The sequence below is a fragment of the Emydura macquarii genome, unplaced genomic scaffold (assembly GCF_026122565.2).
Source record: "Emydura macquarii macquarii isolate MOO-44397 ecotype Brisbane River unplaced genomic scaffold, CSIRO-AGI_Emac_v2 contig_1477, whole genome shotgun sequence".
In the NCBI taxonomy this organism is placed as follows: Eukaryota; Metazoa; Chordata; order Testudines; family Chelidae; genus Emydura; species Emydura macquarii.
This window is the reverse complement of record NW_027131614.1, coordinates 14,367,518-14,389,653: the sequence shown is the minus strand read 5'-3', so window position 1 is coordinate 14,389,653 and position 22,136 is coordinate 14,367,518. Positions and strand designations below refer to the sequence as shown.

The 22,136-nt window shown below is 42.9% G+C and overlaps 1 long non-coding RNA gene across 1 annotated transcript; it reads right to left on the bottom strand.

Annotated features, from left to right (window-relative positions):
• Positions 1-2,840: 2,840 nt before the first annotated feature.
• On the bottom strand, positions 2,841-22,069 carry LOC137156834 (uncharacterized). The gene is made up of 3 exons (XR_010920919.1): positions 21,989-22,069; positions 8,418-8,504; positions 2,841-3,036 (listed from the first exon to the last, which is right to left on the bottom strand). It is a non-coding gene; the product is annotated as an uncharacterized lncRNA (long non-coding RNA).
• Positions 22,070-22,136: the final 67 nt, after the last annotated feature.

Below are 22,136 nucleotides of genomic sequence, written 5' to 3'. Positions count from 1 at the left end.
TTAGCAACCAATAGGATGGGGGCAAAGAGGTGGTAGAAGAGGAAAGACAGATCTGATGACAAGTTGGCATGCAGAGGGAGAACTGGGACCAGCTGGGCAAAGAGACTGGAACAAGTAGCCAAGCGAGGACAGTGAATTCGGGTGAAGAGCCTGGTGAGGAAGACTGGGACTCAGAGCCAGTGGGGCCTGGGAAACATCAGTGGGGGAAAGAGACAGATCAAACTAGAAGCAGGTAGGGGAAGAACAGGGACTGGCTGAACAAGGAGACTGGGATGGGGAGTCTGGAGAGGTGAGACTACAGTTAGCTGGTAAGGAGATAGGGATGCGGTGTCCAGAGAGATCAGACTAGGCCTGGCCAGGCAATGAGACAACAAATGATTGAGAAGCCTATATATCAGCGTATGCGCAATATGCCCAACCATTTAATGGCATTATCATCAGCCCAGTGAAGAGCTGGTAATCCGCCGTCAAAATAAGTCAGTGGGCACTTGACAATAATATGTAACATAGTCTGGAGCTGATCACAGCTGCATGGCGGGTCATTAGAAAAAAACCCATTTAAAGAGATTGGCTGCACAGTTGCCCTATCCTGTTCGAAAACGGTTCAGAGATGACCACAGATCAGATGGCAGATCAAAACCTAGTGGACAGATGGTTAGATCAGTGATGAGAGAGTGATTAACAACTGTCATTATTGACCACTTGTGGCACCAAGCAGATTCCACTGTCATGTCCTGTGCTGACATAAATGACCATAATGGGTGTCTAGAATACAGGCGAGCTGGTGGGTGGTTAAAGAGGTTTGCGTACAACGGCAGGTCACTATTCTCACGGTTCTTTGCCAAACGTGTGACAGAGGCCTTCTCACAGCAAATGTGGGGCAGTGCTATGTTGCAAAATATCAGTAGCCATGGCAACAGGGTTATCCGTAAAGTCCCAGTAACAATACAAAGAGCTTTGTTAAGCTTTACATTGACCAGCCTCATGTGAGATGAGCAACACCAGACAATAGCACAGTACTCTGCTGTTGAATAGCAGAGAGCAAGGGCTGAAGGTCTAAGTGTCCAGGTGCTTACACCGCAGGTTGAACCGACCAATTTTCTGAACAGGTTGTTCCAAGTGCTGACTTTGGCTGCCATCTTCCTCAAGTGGTTGCGGTAGGTTAATGACCTATCCAATGTCACACCGAGGTAAACTGGGTTTGGATCATGTTGCAAGCGTTGGCCATTGAGGACGACATTTAACTCATGAGAAGCCGGAAAAGGGAAGGGACTGGCTAGTTGATGACACCAGGACTGGGACAAAGAGCAAGGGGTGGGGAAGAGACAGGAGTGGGACAGAGATTAGTTGGAGGGACAGAAGGTGTCAAGCTTATGGACAATGAGCAGAAGAGTCTGTGCCCATAAAGCATACTCCTGTCCCAAGCCTGGAATGAAACGCACAGTTCCTGAGTCTCACCTTTGTTGTCAGCAAATATCTGTGAAATCCATTTGTAAAGTGTGTGTTTCATCCCTCTCTAGTGCTGGTCCACATGGAGGATGACAACCTACTACTGATATAAATTCCTCTGTTAGCTCAAGTGGCAGAGGTCTGTGCAGGGGATATGAAGGTTCTAGCCCTGCTGAAGAGCCAGATGAATGTCAGTGCTATGTCATGATGAAATTTCTGTTTCTTCAATTCATTTTCTTTTTTTAATAAACCTAGGAAACTGCACACACACAAATTACATCAAAAGAATATTAAGGTTGCAAAGTCAAGCACTTAAAAGTTAGGAATGGGTAAACCTACGCTGGGGAGAAATCAGGGTGGTGTAGCGAAGGAAACTGTTGTTTATGGGACCCCTACTTCATTTATTGCAGAAGTAGAAAGGTATGTAATGAATAAGGCAGGGGATTGTAGGAAGAGAAAGGAGGGTCTCCTAGTTAAGACAGCTAAATGCTGCCCTGAAGAAATCACACACACACAAACACACAGTTTAAAACCGGAAGACTTCTGAGGCACAGTCTGAACACATTGGAGAGAAAGGGCACAGTGGCCTGGCCAGCACCTGGTTCCGCTCTCCATTGCAACCATGTGCCAGCCAGATCCCACTCCATGGGTCCAATTCTGGCAGCTGGGCTCTCACCTGTCGCCGGCTGCTGAAATGGTGGTGGCAGCTCATCTTGGCACCAGGGAGCAACTGGGTCTGGGAAGCAGGATGGTCTGAACCCATAAACTGAGGGCCTCAGGCCTGCCAGCAGGGAAGATAAGGCAAGGGCAGGGAGAAGCAGGGGTTCCAAGAAGGTTGGGCTTGTGGGGGGAGGCAGAGCAGAGGATGTGGGATGGACAGATTGGTGGCGGAAGGGGGAAAGCACGGACTCCAGGATGATGGGACTGGGGAGGAAGAGGCAGGCTCAGGGACGTTCTACTGGCTGTACTTCTGGCAAAATGAAATTTTGAGAAAAAGAGGCACCAACATATCTTCCATTATTGGTAACTAACCTGCCTTCTTCTCAACATCCATGACATAAATCTATGGCAGCTTAGATGGATTTACACTGCACTGATGACCTTTTGTGCACTCATGTCAAAGAAGGATTTGTGGCAGTTTAATATTGATTTTAAATCAGTTTAGTTAAATCAGTGAAACTTTTCTAAAATAGAGAAGCCCTGATTTACCAATGATAAATATCTTCTCAATACCATACATGTTAGTGAGGGGGAAGGGGAAATCAACTATGAAATCATATTATTGTTCATCTGCTGTTGAAAATGGTTTGATTTTTGCTATTTCAAACCCTGCTTATTTAATACTTTAAAAAAAAACCCAACAACACTGAATGAAACAATTTCTACCATCTTACACTTATTTTTATTGTATGTGATGTTCTTTTTTCAACCAAGCACTTGACTGTGCTATAAAATGATGAAACTTTTATGAGCAGTATCTGTCAGGTTTTTAATCTTCTGTGTTGCTTTTATGATAAAACTGTGACTATGATGGGTTTCCAAGAAGCATTGTAACCATTTCCGATGTTCACAGGACTGGCTCACATCCTACAAGTGTGTGTGAGAAAGAGAGATAGATAAATAAAATAAAATAAAATAAATAAATAGGGAGAATGTAAGAACGGCCTATACTGGATCCGACCAACAGTCCGTCTAGCCCAGTCTCCTGACAGTTGCCACTGACAGATGTTTTAGAGGGAATGAGCAGAGCATGGCAATTATCAAGTGATTCATCCCTTGTCATCCCATGCCAGCTTCTGGCATTCCCAGATTTAGGGACACCCGGAGCATGGGGTTATGTTCCTTACCAGCTTGGCTAATAGCCATTGATGGACTTGTCATCCATGATCCTGTCTAATTATTTTTGAATCCAGTCATACTGGGAGGAAATTAATTCATTGGCCATTTATGGCAGTAACCTCTGAAAGTCATTCACATTTTCCTGTTAGCATAAGAATTTAGATAGATAATAAAATATAAAAATAAACAGACAAAAGATACAAAAAATCCCAAATTTAGGGCTAGATCGTAATAATACCATCTGTCTTGTACTGTACCAGGAGTAGACCAGGGAATTAACTGCAACTCTGAAAGTCATAATTCAGCCCCTGCTTCTCCCCTTGAACTAGTGAGGAAGTAATCTGTGCCAGCCCTTAACCAGGTCCAAATTACTTCTTCCCCCTTGTCAGTTCAGCTATGATAGCTGGGACATTGGTGGGTGAAGGCAAGGGCTATACTCATTCTTCACCTCTGCCCTCCTGCATAGCAAGGTGAATAAGAGCCATTAGAAGACTGCTTTCCCTGCCTATGCTGTGACTTTCAGTGTGAGTAGTTAGTACAGGATACTAAAGGGGAGTCTTGCCCCACTCACTCCCCTTTGCCAGCATGTTGGGCAAGTGCCAGACTTACACTTTATTTAAATAGTGGGTTGGGGGAGAGCAGTTTCTACTGTTGCATCACTTTTTTGTATCACAGAACACAATAAGAAAGTAGCACCTTCCAGCAGGGCTTGTTAGAGTACTGAACTGATCCAGACAAAGTCCAGAACCTCCACATGACTCTCCTCTATATCTAGTGTTATCAGCTATCCAAATTTTGACAATTTGTATTTGATGGCACTGTTCTGCATCCAGAAGCTTAGGTCTTCAGGATTTTAAATATTCCCCCAAATATCTGTGGGGTTAACACATCACCATCTCATGATGTTGCATCATGTCATTTCTACTTGACAATGACAAGATGTCAAGCATTGGAATATAAAGAGTTGATCTTGGAGGACAAACTTTAATAGGTGGAAATCTTATATACTGTATATCTTACATTTTATGAAGGTTCAGTAAAGAAAACAAATGTACTTTATCCGACATTCCGTCCACCTATTTTTCCTAACTTTGTGGACTAGACTTTTAGACCAATCCTCCTTATCCCCTAGCTTCTCCCTTGGTTTTTACTTTTGAAGGACACATGCTATTCCACTTTACCACTATCCTTTCTATCAGCTCGTGTATTAAGATCTAGAGGTCAATCTTAACATTTGTAGTTGTTTTTTACTCATTCCTTAGTCAAGCAAAACACCATTCACTTCAAGTGCTAGTTTTAGCAAAGACCTCATGATCTGGCTCACAAGCAGAGAATAAGCCTCCGTATTGTATTCAGAATTTAATATTCTCAAGTAATTGCCTCCCTATCTAAATCAGCATTCAAAATATCTCCTCTAAGGCTACAGCTGGCTGCCATCACGATGCTTCATGCATTTATGGCTGTCCTTCAGATCTCTGAAGTATAAATCTAGTGCTGAGTAAACTAGTTAAGCCCTCTTTGAGTCTAAGTGTATTTCCTCATTCTTTCTTTTCCCACAAAAACCTTTTTAGTGGCTATTACCATCTGTACGATGAGTGAGTTACCCCCAGTCTTTACAGTTAATCCACAAGATTCTAGACTCTGAAGATAAAATTCTATGCCCACACACTGGATTTTTAGCCTATGCTTGTTTCAGAACGTTGTTGGTGTGGCTGAAAACATTCAAGTACATCAGTATTCTTCTTTAAGTATTAAGCTGTGTAGTAATAATTAAAAAGTAAACAGCCCCAGTAAAACTGTTTAAATTTATTGCACTGAGACTTCCTGCCTATCCCTCGCTTTCTTTTTCACCACTTTTCCATAATGGCTATAGTCATATATGGTTTCACTATAATACAGTGGTTTTCATCGGGGGATCTGTGGACTCCTGGGGTCCACGAAAGGTGACTATGAAAATAAAGTTTCAGATCCCAGAAAAGGCATTCAGTTTTTCTGATCAGTCAAAAGTATGTGAGTACACCCACTCCTGCTCATAATCCAGAAGTGTTGCTGTTACCATAGAATCCCACAGTGTAGTTCCCCTTCTCACACTGCGTCAAATGCTGTGTTGAGCATGTGCAACATTTAGAGTTGAATTCTGTTAAGTCAATTTTCAGGCTAAGACTTCTATAGGTAGGTGTCCGCGGACAAGAGATTGAATTTCCAAAGGGGTCTGCACTGCCATTTGAAAATGTTAGAGGTCCGCAAATGGGGAAAAAAAAAAAAAAAAAAAAAAAAAAAAAAGATTGAAAACCATGGCTATAGCCCCCCCCCCCCCAAAAGTGCACATTTCAGTAGGTTTTTTTAGATGTTTTAGTTGCTTGGCTCTGTCCCCCTTTTGCAGTTCTTCTGGTGCCCTGAAATGGATTCTATCCCTGCCTTTGCCACAGAGTTCTTGGGTAGTGCTGGGCAAGAGACTTAAAGCAAACTTTTATCAGGTGGTCAATAACTGTGTCTTCCTCATTTAATGGGTGCCAAACTTGAGTCCCTTAGATCTGATTTTCAGAAGTGCTGAGCACTCTCAGCTGCAACTGAAGTCAACGGGAGCTGTGCTTGGAACATATACAGTGCTATATAATTTTAATACTAAGTGCTATGAAAAAAATCACATCTGAAGCTCTCGTATACTAGTGATAAGCACCATGGAAAAGCCCAAGAAGAAAATAATAATTCTGTATGCAGAACAGTGTTTGAATAGTTTGCGTTAAATAAGATATGGGGCCACACACTGAACAATGAGAAAATGAAAAATTGCACAATTGCTTATTATGTGAGCACCATCCTTCCTGTGCACTGAATGAGGTAGGGGTTCTGTGGAAAAAAAGTATATGATGATGTAATGTAGCTATATCATAATGCATACACACAAGGGGAACAAATTAAGGTTGCACAATCAACCTTCATTTCCAACTTTTTCATGCTTCAATTTTTTAACCTTAAAAATGTTTTTAAATTCCCTTTTTGGGGAATTTCTCTTGATTTGAAGCCAACTCGGAGGTGGTCTGCTTCTCAAAATAGGAAATAAGTATAGTAAATCTGAACAAAAATGTGTGGTTTGCTAGTGTGTGCCTTGCTCTGACCTATAGGTGTTTCTATTAAAGAAATTTGTGCAAGACTATCTCAGCATAATTTTAATTTTATAGTCTGTGTTGCTGAATAATATATTTTAATTCCCTCCTGTCTTCTGGGAGTGGAGTAAGGAGGGCACAAGGAGCTTCTTTTCCCCAGTGTAGAACCTTATGTACAGGAGCAGGGAAAAAAAACATACTTGGGGCCAGATTCTCCATTGACCTGTACTGTATATCTGTGAAGTGGGAGTTAAAAGACTACCAAATCAGAATGGTGTAAACACCATCACAAAATGCAGGGGTATGGAAAATCAGGCTCCAATGCTGCCTTGAACACAGGGAATAGAGGTGGACTAAATAAACAAACAGGTAAATAGTAAATTCTCTGAAAAATGTATTTTTCAGGTCACCAAAACTATTCACAAATCCAGGTCAAATTTGGCAAATAGACAATTCTGTTTATTTGGTCAAAACTACCTGTTTCTGACATTTTTATAATACATCATTTTGACATTTTGTTTCATACTGACATTTTTATTCAAAAAATATTGATTCAAATCAATGTTTGAAATATTTCATTTGACCAAAGTGACATTTTTCAGTTTTTTCATTCCAGTGAGAGAAACCCCAAACAATCAGTTTTGATTTGAAAAAAAAAAAAAAAATTGATTTTTTTTCCCTAGATTTTTTGGTTGGGCCACACTGAACCAAAAAAAAAAAAAAAAAATCAATTATTTGTTTAGCTCTAACTTGGACAGGTGTCGGACTGATGTGCCTAGAGGCATTCCATCCTTCCAACCAACTTGAAGAAATAGACAAAAGGCCAAGTTGATGCTGGGCTGAAAAATCAGTCCTCAAGTGTTCAGTGTTACCTCAGATGTTACCTGTATTTCTTACAGAATCAGTGACTGGAGTAAACATGGAGCCTTCAGAAACAAAGCTTCAAAACACTGCTAGCATAAAATTGCCATTTCCCATTGATATTGGTCACTGATAGCCTATGCACAGTGCTTTTAATGTTCTCTTTCAGCTAACTTCCAGTTAATTAAATGTGAAAAATTTGAATCAACGTTAGCAGCAAAGCTTGAACACATTCTGGAGCTGGAATGCTGGAGGGAGCTCTTGAAAGTTATTCTGCTTTATGGGTATAGCACATTGATTTCATGAAAGCTTGATTTTTGTTTTCAAAATATGAATTTTGGGACAAATTTAGGCCTGGATCCAATAAAGCACTTACGCACATTCTTAGATTTAAACATGTGATAGTCTTATTAAAGTCAAACTGACAGGGCCCATTTAAGGAAATGTTCAGTGGAGGTGTGAGTAACAGCTTCTAGGAATTTTGTGCTTTTAGAACTGATGCCTTTTAAGATCTCAATGCAAAACTCAGAACTGGATTTTCTAAGTCCTCCATGTTTAGAACTCTTTTGAAAGTCAGAAGCAGTCTTCATGAGGCAGAAATGTGTAAGTTTACTCCTAGTGTAGTTATCCAGATGCTGGAAGATGGCATAGTATTCCATCCCCTATTAAAATAAAATTGATACCTTTACACATTTTTATTTCAACAATTTTGAGAGCACTGCAGTAAAATATGAGTTGGAATTGTGAAGCTTTCTTTCTGAATCTTAAAACTTTATACTTACACTATATTGACATTCTGCCTCCCACAGAATGTTTTTGTTATTAAAATTCAGAGAGAGACACTAGTGATAAAATAGTAAATAAAATTCAAGAGATTTATTTCACCTTTTATTTCAAAAACCATTTTAAATGGCAGTAAAATAAAGTGCATTTTACATTGTGATTTATCTGTAATGACAATTTAGTAAGTTCTGACTGTGTCTATATCTTTTGGCGCAAAGAGCAAAGAGAATTTGCAAGTATACCCCAAAAATGTGAATATTCCCAGCAGACTTCATTCAGTCAATGTTTAACAGTTACAGTATAAGCCTTAGTTATCATAATTGCGGAGTGAAAATAAAAACATATTTGAAGTGTTAGATAAAGTGATTTCCCCCTTACCTGGTTAAAGTTCTGACTCCAGATCAAGACCTCAAAAGGCTATCATTCCAGACAGAGGGTCAGCTCAGCTGATGTCTTAGGCCTGATCTGTATACAAGTTAGATTGATATAAGCTGCCTTGTGTTGACCTATTTGTGCATCTGTCTACATTTAAATTTGTCTCCCACTGATTACATCAGTTCTCCTTTACACTGACATAGTAACACCACCTCTTCAAGTGGTGTCGAGCCATGGTCAATGTATTGAAGTCGACACAGCATGAATGTAGACACTGCATTACCTATGTCAACCCTAATAGTCCTCTGGCAGCTGTTTCACAATGCCCGACACTAACCACTCTGACCACAATTGTGAACTCCACTGCCCAAGGGTCATGGAGACCGGAAGTCATCTCCTCCTCCCCCATTTAAGGAGCCCCACAAATTTTTTAAATGCCTTTTCCTGATTGTTGAGGATGACAATCACACCTAGCAGCTCTCCATTGTTGTGTGTAATGGTCCAGCTGACTATGCCAGCTACACGCTCCAGATGTGCTCTGGCTTGGAATAGACAGGAGATATTGGATCTCTTGGGCCTGTGGGGAGAAGAGGCTGTGTAAGCACAGCTATGGACCAGCCATAGAAATGTGGACATCTATGATCAAATTGCACAGGAGATGCTGGAGAAGGTATGACAGGGATAAGCAGCAGTACCACAAGAAAGCTAAGGAGCTATGGCAAGCATACCAGCAGGCCAGCGAGGCCAACAATCAATTGGATGCTGAACTGCAGACCTGCTGCTTTTACAAAGAGTTGCATGTCATACTTGGTGGAGACGCCACGACCCTGCACATTAGGGGCAGGTGACTCAGGCGACTGCCTGAGGTGCCAGCGTTGGGGGTCCTGGGCTTGGGGTGCTGTTTTTGTTGTTAGTTTATCTATGGCATGAATAAATACAGACTTACAGATCCTAGTGTGCAAATTTATCATGTTATATGACAGGGATAAATCATACATGCAAATCATGCATCAAAGTCATGAAATGGGCGACAAATGTAACAAAAATAAGTATGCAAAAGTTTAAGCATTGGGTGGGGGGGTGCCAAAGACGCTCCCTGCCTGGGGCACCATTTGGTCTAGGACCAGCCCTGCCCTGACATGAACAGTAAGGATAAGGAGGAGATGGAAGAGATGGAGGATGGCAGAGATACGATGGAGGTCCAGCTGTGTTGTGAGACAGGACCTGTTTAGGACTCCACTGTAGCCCAGTTTGTCCCAGAAGTTGAGCATGTGCAAACCCAATGAAGGGGAAGGAACCTTGGGTAAGTGTGTAAATTTATTTTGCATTACAGTGATGGCACCCCCAACTTAGCAGGACACAGCTATTGATTTTTTATTAATTTACTCCTACTAGAAGAGGTAGTGGTACAACAAAGAGTGGTAGGGTTGTAATTTGCTTTTTGCACCCGGTTTTTATCTGTAACTGCTGCCATTGCAGCCTTGAAAAGTTCCCCCTGCACACTTGTGGAATGTCTGAGCCTGAGAAGGGGGGAGAAAAAAAGAGGCCTCAGGATGACATGTTCAGCGAGATCCTGCAAGCCAGTACTGCATCAGACTGTGAGCAAAAGGCCTGGAGGATGAATACTGCAGACTGCATGGAGAAGGAAAGAACAGACAGGAGAAAGGCCCAGGAGTCAGAGAAGGAGATGCACCAGGAAATAATGGGGCTTCTTTGGCAGCAAAAGCACAGATGCTGCAGACTCTTGTGGACCTACAGTCTTGGGCTTGCCTCTTTTTGCAGTCCAGGAAGAACTGCAGTATAGCACCACCCTACACCACCCGAAAACATTTCACATGGCATCAGGATCCACTGCCCTATCCCTTCCTCTCCACACCAGGGGACAACCACAGCTTCACATACACTGACTGGTGAGAGCCACGATTGATGTACATGAAGCTAAAATGGACATGAATGTTTCTTCCCCCTCTTTAAGCTCAGTTCCATAAATTCATTAAGGTTTTAATGTATTTGCTTTTATTTTGCACAGAATTTTTCGGAAGGGTTTTTGTTACTCAGTAAAACTCTATGTTTTGGAAAATAATTCATCTGTATTAGTTCCCAACATAGGCTGCAGAATGGCTGGCAGTATTTAAAGCACCCACTTACCTGTGATCATACGGTTTGACACAACTCATAGGATCAATGACAAACACAGCGTAATAATCATAAATGTGTAACAAGCCCCACAAATTAATAGCTGCATTGTCAGTGTTATAGTCACAGATGTGCACCAAGCAGGGCCAGGTAGAGCACCTGCCACCACAAACCAATACTTTAGCTCACCGTTAAAGTGGTCTTTGAAAGCATCCCTCAGCTGTGTAGTGCCACAGTGAGCTCTTCTCATAGCTCTTGTGTCTGGCTGTTCAAACTCAGCAGCCAGCCACTCCACATCCGCCCTCCACCCTGTCAGCATCTTTTCCCCCTTTGCTTCACAGATATTATGCAGGACACAGCAGGCAGCTATAACCATTGGGATATTTTTCTAACCGAGATCCACTCTTGGGATTCAACAATGCCAGTGCCCCTTCAGTCTACAAAAAGCACATTCAACTGTCATTCTGCACCCACTGAGCAGTTGAATCTTTCCTGGGCACTGTCAAGGTGTCCGGTGTATGGCTTCATAAGCTAGGGGAGTAAGGGGTGGGCTGGGTCCTCCAAGATCACTATTGGTATTTCAACATTGCCAGTGGTAATGTGCCAGTCAGGAAAGAAAGTTCCTGATTGTAGCTTTCTAAAAATTCCTGTTTTTTTAAAAATACAGCCTCTTGCACCTTCCCTAACCAGCCAACATTGATATTGGTGAAGGGTCCCCGATGAGCCACTAGAGCTTGCATAACCATAGAAAAATAGCCCTTTCTGTTGATGCACTCTGTGGCAAGGTGGGCCGGTGCCAAAATAGGGATATGAACGCCATCTATTCACTCCACCACATTTCTGGAACCCCACTGCTGCAAATCCAACCATTATGTCCTGCGCTTTGCTGAGAGTCACAGTCTCATAGACTCTGAGGTCAGAAGGGACCATTATGATCATCCAATCTGACCTCCTACACAACGCAGGCCACAGAACTTCACCCACCCACTCCTGTAATAGACTGTGGACGTGTCCCTGGAACCGGGGAGCAGCGTCTGGGTCTGGCTCCCTCTCTGGGCCCTCCTCAGAGGGGGACCACCCCTCCCAGCTACCTCGCACCGGGAGCAGTCTTGTGACCTTCTCAGGGCAAGCAGTCTAAGGCCAGGCTCTCAGGCAGAGCTGGCAGAGCAAGCAGTCTAAGGCCAGGCCCTCAGGCAGAGCTGGCACGGCAAGCAAGCTGTTCTCTGGAACGGCACGTCAGGGAAGGGTTTCCCACGGAGGACAGGGAAGGGGGGAGGGGGACGCAGGCCCGCCCATCTCCACTGCGTCCCAGCCCAGGGCCCTGGTAGTGGCAATGGCATTGGCCATGGGGTCGGCAGGGCTCCGGCAGCAACACGCCGCCCGGGTTGCCCCTGACTCAGCCGCTAACGTGCAGCTATCCTTGGGCTACTTCCTCCCCGAAACCCCTAGTACCTGCTTCCTCTGGGTCGCTGAGGTTTGGTAGACCTGCTAGGCCCTCCTCGTCCACAGGCGGCAGCTCGGGCAGCTCCATGGGCTCATCTTCAGAGGGTAGCTCTTCCAGGTCCTGCGGTCCCCAGGCCTCGGGCAGGGCCGGTAGATTCTCGGGGTCCCAGGCTTGGTACTGCTCTAGCAGGTCCGCTTCCGGCTCCCAATCCCCGGGTGTCTCCGGGGGGTTCTCCTCAGGCTCATAGTCAGCGGGGAGCCCCGATGGGCCTTCTTCCAGCTCCCAGGCTGTGGGGGTCTCTGGGGGGCCCTCCAACTCCCAGGCCGTAGGGTACCTGGGGGAGGCCTCAGTCAATCCCCAGGCTGGGTCCAAGGCCGGCCACTCCCTCTCAGCACCGCTCCCCGGCCCGGCCTTAGCTAGGAGCTCAGGAGGAGACACATCCTTCCCCTTCAGCCGTCTCCCTTCAACTGAGCTCACCGGCCTGGCTCTTAAAGGCCTAGCTCCGCCCCCCTGCTTCCGGTCAGGTGGGGCCACTGGGGCCTTTAAAGGCCTAGATCCGCCCCCTTGCTTCCGGTCAGGGCTTTCCCTGGGGTAGGCCTCTCGCAGCCAGGGTGGGTGTGGCTCCCTCTCTGGGTCCTCCTCAGAAGGGGACCACCCCTCCCGGCTACATAGACCCCTAACCTAATAATGATTTAAAGATTTCAAGGTACAAAGACTCCACCAGTATGTGACCTGTGCCCCATGCTACAGAGGAAGGCAAAAAACCTCCAGGGCCTCTGCCAATTTACCCTGGGGGAAAATTCCTTCCCGACCCCAAATATGGTGATCAGTTAAACCTGAGCATGTGGGCAAGATTCACCAGCCAGACACCCAGAAAAAATTACCTGTAGCAACTCAGAACCCACCCCTTCTAGCATCCCATCACAGGCCATTGCACATATTTACTGCTGGTAATCTAAGATCAGTCAATTGCCAAATTAGGCTGTCCCATCATGCCATCCCTTCCATAAACTTATCAAGCTTAGTCTTGAAACCAGCTAGGTTTCTTGCCCCCACTTCTCCCCTTGGAAGGCTGTTCCAGAACTTCACTTTCCTACAGTCCTATGTAGCAAGACAACACTTGCATGACAACAGGCTCTATAGTGGATATTCCAATTCCAAAATAATTTCCCACTGACCTGTGGCAATCTGCCTTTGCAAGTTTCCACAGTGCAGTTGCCACTTGCTTTTCCACTGTCAGAACAGCTCTCATTCTGGTCTCTCTGCTCTGGAGAGCTGGGGTAAGTTCAGCACACAGACCCAGGAATGTGGCAGAAAGTCATCTGAATACTCTCCTGTTGACTTTTTAGTTCCCTTAGCCAGCAATCATTCTAACCTTCATCCCATGATAGTTCAACAACTTTGCCAACCACTTATTGACTGCATTGCTGCTATTTGCCCAGTTATCAAGTTTATGACTCCACAATCAGAAGGACACAGATTTTACTGACGGCTCTATTATTTTTTTAAATTTTTCATGTGAATTTAGTGCTTGTAAAAGGTGTCAGATTGATAGTCCTGGAGACTGAAGTCCTCTGTTTATTACGGAACAGTTATAGCAGTGCAAAATTCCTCGTGCTGCCTAGCAAACATACCTCAACCTTGAACTGGAGAAACCATTGTTAGCAGAGAGAAGGAAGTTTAGTCTTCAGGCCCATTCAGTCCTTGACTTTTCTGCTGAGATGGACAGCCAAGGTGCCAGTGAATGCTAATTGTATTTACTTATTTATTTTGATATATACCTCCAAAATATGTCTATCCTAGGTTCTAAGTGCTTTTACTATAACGTTATCATACAGATCCAGACAAAACTTAACAATCCTTACTAGATCCAAAATCTAACCAGCCAAAGCATCCTCCATCTTACCCCCAAATTCCCACGCATAGTGCACTCCCCCCATCCCAAAGGCCCCAGACAATATGCAGGCTTTGCAACATGCCTTGAGAGTAGACACATTTGGTCTTTTGCAGGCTAAGTGAGAGTGATTTCATGGATTTAATAGTCAGTATGAACAGCTTATCTTCATCCAGTGCTAGGAGATCAACCAGCAACACACGTACCATTTCTGGGCCCTATGCAGTTCTGTACCCAAACTGATAAGGGTTGAGATCTGTGGCAGCTACAGTAGATACTGTAGCAGTTGTCTGGTCAAAGCCTTCAGTGTAAGCTTAACCAAAAATAGTAGTTTAAACACAGGATAATAATTGGCCATTGACAAATGATGGCTTCTTGAGCAGAAGCTGACTTATTACTTTCTTAAAGTATGCTGGCCAGCTGTCTTGCCTAAGGTAGCTAATGATAACCCCCATCAATAACAGATTCTGTTCTTCCCTGCTGACCTTCCCCAGTCAAGCAGGACATGAGACCAAAGAACAGGTTGTAGACAGATGTGTTCCCAACACCTCCATTACCTGAGGGAGCGATAAAGGCAGAGAGCTGAATTGCTCCTGATGATCATCTCCCAGACTGTTTTCAATGCAATGACAGGACTGTGTGCACGAGGTCGTTAACTTGGTGCTGTAGTTGAGAGACGAACATTTCAGTTGGCTGCCAATCTGTCTGCATTCCTCTGTACAGTGGCAGAATGGTTTCTCTCAAACTCTGTCTCTGGTTTCCTGTTCTGAAACAGCCTCACTCCAGTCCTTTCAGGGCTTAATTTGTAATGAAAGAGGTGCTGGGGCTCAAGCAATTTTTTTTACTGTGTGGCAAGCCCAGAGATGCCAGGACTATGAACTACCAAGTCTAGAGGGGCTGGGGCTCAGCCCTGGCAAGCCCCAGCATAAATTAAGCACTGAGTCCTTCCCTGTAGCTCCTTCTCACTTATGCCAACACAAGGCCTATGCACCACTTAAATTGTACCCATCTCCTCAAAGTAGGGCTAAAGCAACACTTGGTGCATAGGTCTGGACTGTCCCTCTGCATCATACAATTTCAACTGCAGTGCTTGTCCTCTTGTCATGCCCTTTTTATTCCCAAACTAAAACTCTATTAGACTGTTAAAAAATAGTATTAAAATTGTGTATTTGGAGTGAGAGATTACTTAGAAATTTTCACTGTTGATTAGTAATATATATCTATATTGTTTCGAAATATAAAAGTGAGCACGCACATTGCAATATTCAGTGAGTTACAAAAGGAAGCACGCCCGTCTACTACAGGGGTCATGCACATACAATAACTCCCTGCGTACCACTTTTGAAACTTTATCCCACCATTTACAAAAAGTCATGTGTGTTTTGGGACATTAATTTTTAGAATTTTTTTGTTTAATTTGATGCTAGCAATGAGCTGAAGCCAGTTGTGTCTGAAATAGAATCAAAAGCCTCCAGAGCAGATGGCCTAGCGTGTTCGGCGAAAGTGCTATCTGGAAATGTGAGGTATTCTTCACTAATGAAGAACCTCGAGGACTATCCTCTCTGTTTATCATCATCCTTTAAATGGATACCATCCCCTTATTCTCACAGGCACTGCAGCAACTGAGAAAGAACAAGCAGGAATAATACTTGTATTTGAAAATAATACCATATTTACATTTTTGTCCTTTGTTAGATTTGTGTTTTGCTAATATACAGTAGTACGAGTACTCTTAACAATTAACTTGTCCACATACGTAAGAAATGACTGGAATATACATATTACACCACAGTAGGGAATGTAAAGCTACTGATATCACATTCAGCTCCTTTTGCTTATGTAACCTCTCCTGAGTTCCTTCCTACTAGCTGACTGGTCCTTCACTGTTTCTTTTGGAAGTTCTTCCTCATCCCCTCTCTGCCAGTTTCCTTCAGGGCTCCAAGCTTAGTCCCCATCTACCGCCTTTCTCTGGGGATCTCATGGTTGCCTGACCTCAACTATCATCTCTACACAGATTACTTAAACATTTGCCTCTACACGGCTCCTGTCCAATCACAAGCCCCTAGCTGCCTTTTCAACCCAACATGATGGATGACTCACCACCAGATGAAGATGGTGACAATCCAGCGTATCATCTTTCCTCTAAACCCTCTCCTCCACTTCTTCCTTTCTCCATTGTTGTTTATTACACCACCATCCTACACGTCTCCCAAGGCTTTAATGCTCTCTTTGGATAGGCCTACTTTGCAATTAAAATCCCATGGCTGTACTGTGCCAGCAGACTTGGGCTCGCAGGGCTTGGGCTCTGGGGTTGTTACATTGCATTGCCAAGGCTCTAGGACCCGTGTGAGATGGGTGGGTCCCAGAGCTCAGGCTGCAACCCCAGCCTGAAAGCCTATACTGCCCCTCAGTCCGAGCCAGAAGGCACAGGCCAGCTGCAAGTTTTTAATAGCAGAGTAGACATACCCTTTAATTCTGTTCTCACCCCGCTCAGCTAGAGCAGTGTTTCTCAACCTTTTAAATAGCAAGTACCCCCTAACTTCCGAACATTTTAATAAGTACCCCAGCACTCACTATTCAATGGGATTTTATATTTACAGACTAATGTGAATCATACGTTGGAAGAAGGGCTGAGTGTATAAGGCCGTGATATGACAGATGTCAGATCTAGTGTGGGTAGGATTACCACCTTTACACCAGGGGTGCACAACTCAAGTATGTACCAGGGCTAGAGGTGATGTTGGCCAAAGCTAGGAGGCTTTGAGCAACATGCCAATGCTGGGGAATATAAAGCACTGCGCCAAATTTTTTGCCATAGATTTTGAGAGGAGGAAGGGGTGAGAGACAGAGACAGGGAAGGCAGGTGAGAGAGAGAGAGAGAGAGAGAGACAGGAAAAGAGGGTAACTGGTGAAATCTGGGGCTGTCATAGTCGACAATTTCACTGCTCAGCTAGAGCCCTGGAATTGACAAGTTTTCTGGGCACTGGGCTTTGAGCCAGGGAGGGGGGCTGCCACCTGGGCAAGTTGCAGGCGGCTGCCACCTGGCTGCCAGCCCAGGAGGTGGGTGACTGCCACCCAATCTGAACTGGGGCAGAGGAGGCTTCCATGCAGGCTGGGACCCAGGGATGTGAGCAGGCGGCTGCTGCCTGTCTTCAAGCCAAGGAGCTGGAGTCTGTCCCTTGGCTCGGAGCTGGGGGGCGGGTGGCTGCCACCCAGCTGTGTGCCCAGCTCACGAGGTGCAGAAGGCTGCCACTGGTCTCTCACCTGAGAGCTGGGACCCAGCGGGAAGCGGGGGGACTGCTGCCCACCTCCCCCAGAAGCTAGCAGCTGCCACCCTCCTCCCAGCTTGGAGCTGGGACCTGGCAGGAAGTGGGTGGATGCCTCCCGCCTCCCACAAGAGCCGGCAGCTGCCGCTCGCTTCCCAGCTGGGAGCTGCGACCGGGCGGCTGCAGCCTGGCTTCCCAGGCCTGTGGCAGCTGCCACCCACCTCCCCTTCACTCAGTTTTTCCCTGGGTACCCACTGCCTGTGTCTCACATACCCACAGGGGTATGCGTACTACAGGTTGAGAAATTATGAGCTAGACTGACACAGATTCTGCTGTTTCCTCCTCAGCATATTCAAAACTATCCCTCCTTTCTGTCCCTCCAGCTAAAGCATTTGTTCATGTCTGAAATACTGTAGTTTCCTCCTCTCCACAATAAGTTTGTAGCTTTTCCTATACTACCAACAAACTGTCCTTTTACCCCATTTCCAGTTTCCATTTCTTTTGCTAGACTCAGGTTCTGCGTCATACCTGTTAAATACTTTAAGTACTTATGAAATGCCTATTTAAAAATAGGCATTTACTTGATATTGGCAGAAGTGAACTACCTATTTCCCATAAACACCACTTACAAATTTTGTGATTTCCACTCTTTGTATTACATTGTGAGTCTGCACCTGAGAGGTGCTAAGTACTTCTCATGGACATTAAAGTCAGTGAAAGTTGTGGTTGCTCAGTGCTTCTCAGGATAAGAAGTCTCCATGAGAGATTTTCTCCAGACTAGTTTACGGCAGTTTTCTGGGAAGATGACACAGTGAGATTTAAAGCCAAAGAACAGACAAAACTAGTATTATGCAGAGAATGAAAGAGCCTCTCCACACTCCAATGCCTAAAGATACCAAAAAGTATACTATTGTCTAGTAGCTTTAACTAGGCAGCATTCAGGTATATTTACAGTCTAAAGTCAAATAGATTTCCAAGTAGAGGAAAACTAGCTGGATTAGAACAGATTGTGGGCTAGATTCTGATCTGTTACACTAGTGTAAATTCAGAGTAACTCAGTTTACATGAGCAGAGTTATTCTGAATTTACACTAGTGTAAGAGATCAGAATCTGTCTCTTTGTCCATATGGTCAGTAAGGCAGGCACATTGACCCAAAGCTTATAAATAAATAAATACTGTCGCAAACAGTCCATTCTCAGCAAAACAGACAATAAATACCCAACTTTAAACGGACTTTAAAAAAAACCCAACACATCGCTTATGAAATCTCTTGGGAGCAGTAGTTCTTTCAGTCTCCCAGGGCATAACTTGCAAAGCAAGATAAGTTATGTTGACACAAATTCCTCAAGCAGCAGATCTTTTGGGAAGTGAACAAAGTGCTCTGTGGAGCCAGACTGGCTCAGGATCAAGTCAGTATGTACTGTATATCCTTGAAAAGTGCAGCTGAGTTTAGGGAAGTTATGAAGAACGCCTTTTTATATTTATGTGCCTTCCAGAGCAAAGTAATCAGAATGATTGTAAGACACATGGTAAATAATTTTAATGTTCCATCTTTCTGAGGGGGTTTCTAGCATAACCTATTGATACCCACAAAATTCAATAGGTTTTTTGCTTAGAAAAAGAGTGGGAGAGAGTGTATAAAAGGGATTTTACATTTTTCAAAAATCTCTTCAATTTAATGTTAAACTCCTTTTTTTGCCAACCCTTGACTTTAAACTGGAAATCCAGATAGGATTATCATGTATTCATATTCTTGCAATATATATATTGTAGATGTAGGATTCTCAGAAACATTTCTTTCATTCCTTTTGAGCATCCTAAGTCATTCTTTGACACCCCTGGAGTCATATGACTGAACCAAAATAATACCCAATTGACCAGTATGACAGGGGAAATAAGTCTGTATTGCAAAAAGGGAAGCAGTCTTTTTTTTTTCTAGGAGTTTGTATTTCTCATTAAATAGTAAGGTACTTTTGACAGATGTGCTGTAATTGTATTCATTTTTAATCTCAGCCATATGGAGGCACAGTGTAACAATATTTCAGACATCCTATCAATCCAGTATTATTAATGGGCGGAGGGATCAAAGTCCATGATATTTTATTATCATATATAGATTCTTAACAGAGGAGCAACAAGAAAAAAAGGACTTTTTAAATTATTACCTTAAATTATTATTATTATTACAAAATCCATATCAAAAGGAACTCCAATCTTTTGCCTCCTAGAGAAACTTTTGAAACACTGTGATGGATCATTAGGATTTCTGGTGTTTTTCTATTTAAATCAAATGGGAGTTCTATTATTTGCACCATGGATTGAAACAGGTATAGAGGTACTCCAGTACTGCTCAGAAACAACCCACCTTGCAGGATCAGCATATGAAACAAGAAGATTGCCAACTCTTACGGTTTTATCACAAGCCTCATGATATTTGGTGTTTTCTTAAAGCCCCTGATCCTGGAAGTAGGTAATTCTGTGAGAATTGGAGTTTCCATTAAAAAAAAAATGGATTTCTAGCCTAGGCTGCAAAAAAAGAGAAAGCTTGACAGGGAAGACGCTAAAGTCTAAAAAACCAGAAGGCAAATAAAAAGACCCAACACTTAAGCCAATCTTACGATTTGGGGGGGGGGGGGGGGGCTTATGATTTTTTAACACTAGGGGATGGCAACATGGGAATTGTCCTCTTCTCCAAAAAGTCCACGAGGATTGATGAGAAAATGAATTTAGGATATTGTTATGATATACATGCTCACGCATGCCCCATCCCAGTATTCACAGGTTAGTACACTTGGAAGAGCATTAACAATTCTAAACCAAAAAATTCCTGTTTGTTTATTACCTTCAAGAGACCAGTTTCTCAGTTGTTTGTAGAATGAAACAGCTGTCTACAAAACAGCTATTAAAAAAAAATAGCAGATTGTGCAATAACATACTAGGAAAGCTATTTAAATTTAGAAAGAGCTAATGGGCTAGATTTATGTAAGGGATAAGTGAAAGGGTTCCCCCTTCTCCTTTTAAATAGTGTAGCTTTCCAAAATCATTTCTTTATGTTAATTTTCTATTTCTGAATTTAATGAATATTTTTAGTGGTTTCTACACAGACAGTGTGATCTAGCAAGCTAAGCATATGATTTGGAGTCATGACTCCTAAATTCTAATCCGGACTATGCTATTAACTCACTGTTGGGCCTTCAGTTTGTCAGAGTCTCCTCACAGTTTCTTCATATGTAAATTAAAGGAAATATTTCCTCTCTTCCAGGGTATGGTACTCTGATAACTAATGTTTGTAAAATGCTTTGAAGAGGCAAAGCACTATGAACTGAGATCCTTCACAATCCCTGTAAACATTGGGGGGGGGGGGGGGTCTTGTTGTTACACAGCTTCCTATCTCCTAATGTGTATAAATAACATTGTTGACTAACTAGAAGAGTCATTTTATTATCCAAGAAATGAAACTCATCACTTCTGTCATGGAAAATTCCCCCAAATTCACATTTCCCAAGGGGAATTCCTGGCACATCAAATAAAAGTTACTAAAAAACCCATCTATTTAGTTTTACAAACCATATGATAACATCTTAATATCAACACAAAACTACAGTATCTACTTTGGTGTTTTCTAACCATTAATTACAGAGATTACAGTCTGATTTTACTGTACTTTAAACATCTTGTGCCATGAGAAGAAACAAGGGGATGAGAGCATGACTGTATTGTCAGGCTCAATAGTTCAGAAATATCAATCAGCTCTCATAATCATCAGTGGCATTCCATGTATAATTTGCCCTGATGTGCATTTTTTCCCTAAAGTCACTTTTTCTATCTCATACCAAATATATTTAAAGAACAAACATTTAATCAGCTATGTAAATTTGCGCTATTGGACAGTGCTCTTTAATAGATATACATTTACAATAGTTAACAAAGGCTTATTATGATCCAAGATGAACCAAGTAGCTTGTTAGTGCATTTGATTTAAAAGCCAATGCTGCTTGGACAGCCTGATGACCTAATTAGAGTCCTTTACTCTGCATGAAAGAAAGCTAAAATTTAATTTCTTAATTCAGCCCTTGGGTTGTCATGGGCTGAATAAAAGTCAGTGGCAGAATAACATGCTCTAAGAGGAAAGGGGTGATTGTTATAGTAAGAGTGATCACGGCCAGCCAGTCAAGCAACATTAATAGGTTATGGTGGGACTGACAGCTTTGTCCAGACCTCATGGCTCAAGCTGGTTGCTACAGTAAAAATCTTGTCTGCATTCAAGAGAGAAAAGCAAGAGTCATAGGTTCCTTTATTTGAAAAGAAACTAGCTTCAAGTTCCAGTATCTGGTTTTTTATATTTTAAATTACCTCAAGTAGTTTCTTCATTTTGGGAACTACACTTCCTTAAAACGCCTCCTACTACACTGTTATATTTTACTGTGCATTAAACATCTGGTATCAATAGACCAAACAACAAAAAAAGCATGATTATGCTGTCAGACTTAATAATTCAGCAATATTAACCAGGTTTCATAGTATAAGGAGATTTTCATGTGTAATTGGCCCATGATGTGTATTTTGTACTCTCTGCATACCAGGGTAAGATAACAGTGTTCAATCTTTCATGTAACTAACAGAGTTAATTTGGCTAAATTAAATCAGTTCATCAGCAATAGTCTCATCTTGTAAAAAAAAAAATCATAGTTTGTTCAAAGTGCTATTTAGAAAATGGGAGGAGGCAGGAAACTCTTTCTATGCAGCAATAGATTAGAAAAGATATTTAGCCTTAAGCAAACTTGAGAGCTATGGAGGCTGAACCATGTGTAAGAAGACCATAAACCTACTTGCCTGTTCAGTAACCAAATGACTGCTGCTTGGTTAGCCGTAAGCTTCAGTTTGAGACCTTTTGCTCCCATATTTAATTAAAACATCATTGTCATCTTCTGTGAGTATTGAACTGTAATACTGCAGGCCTATTCAAGATCTGTTTCTTAAT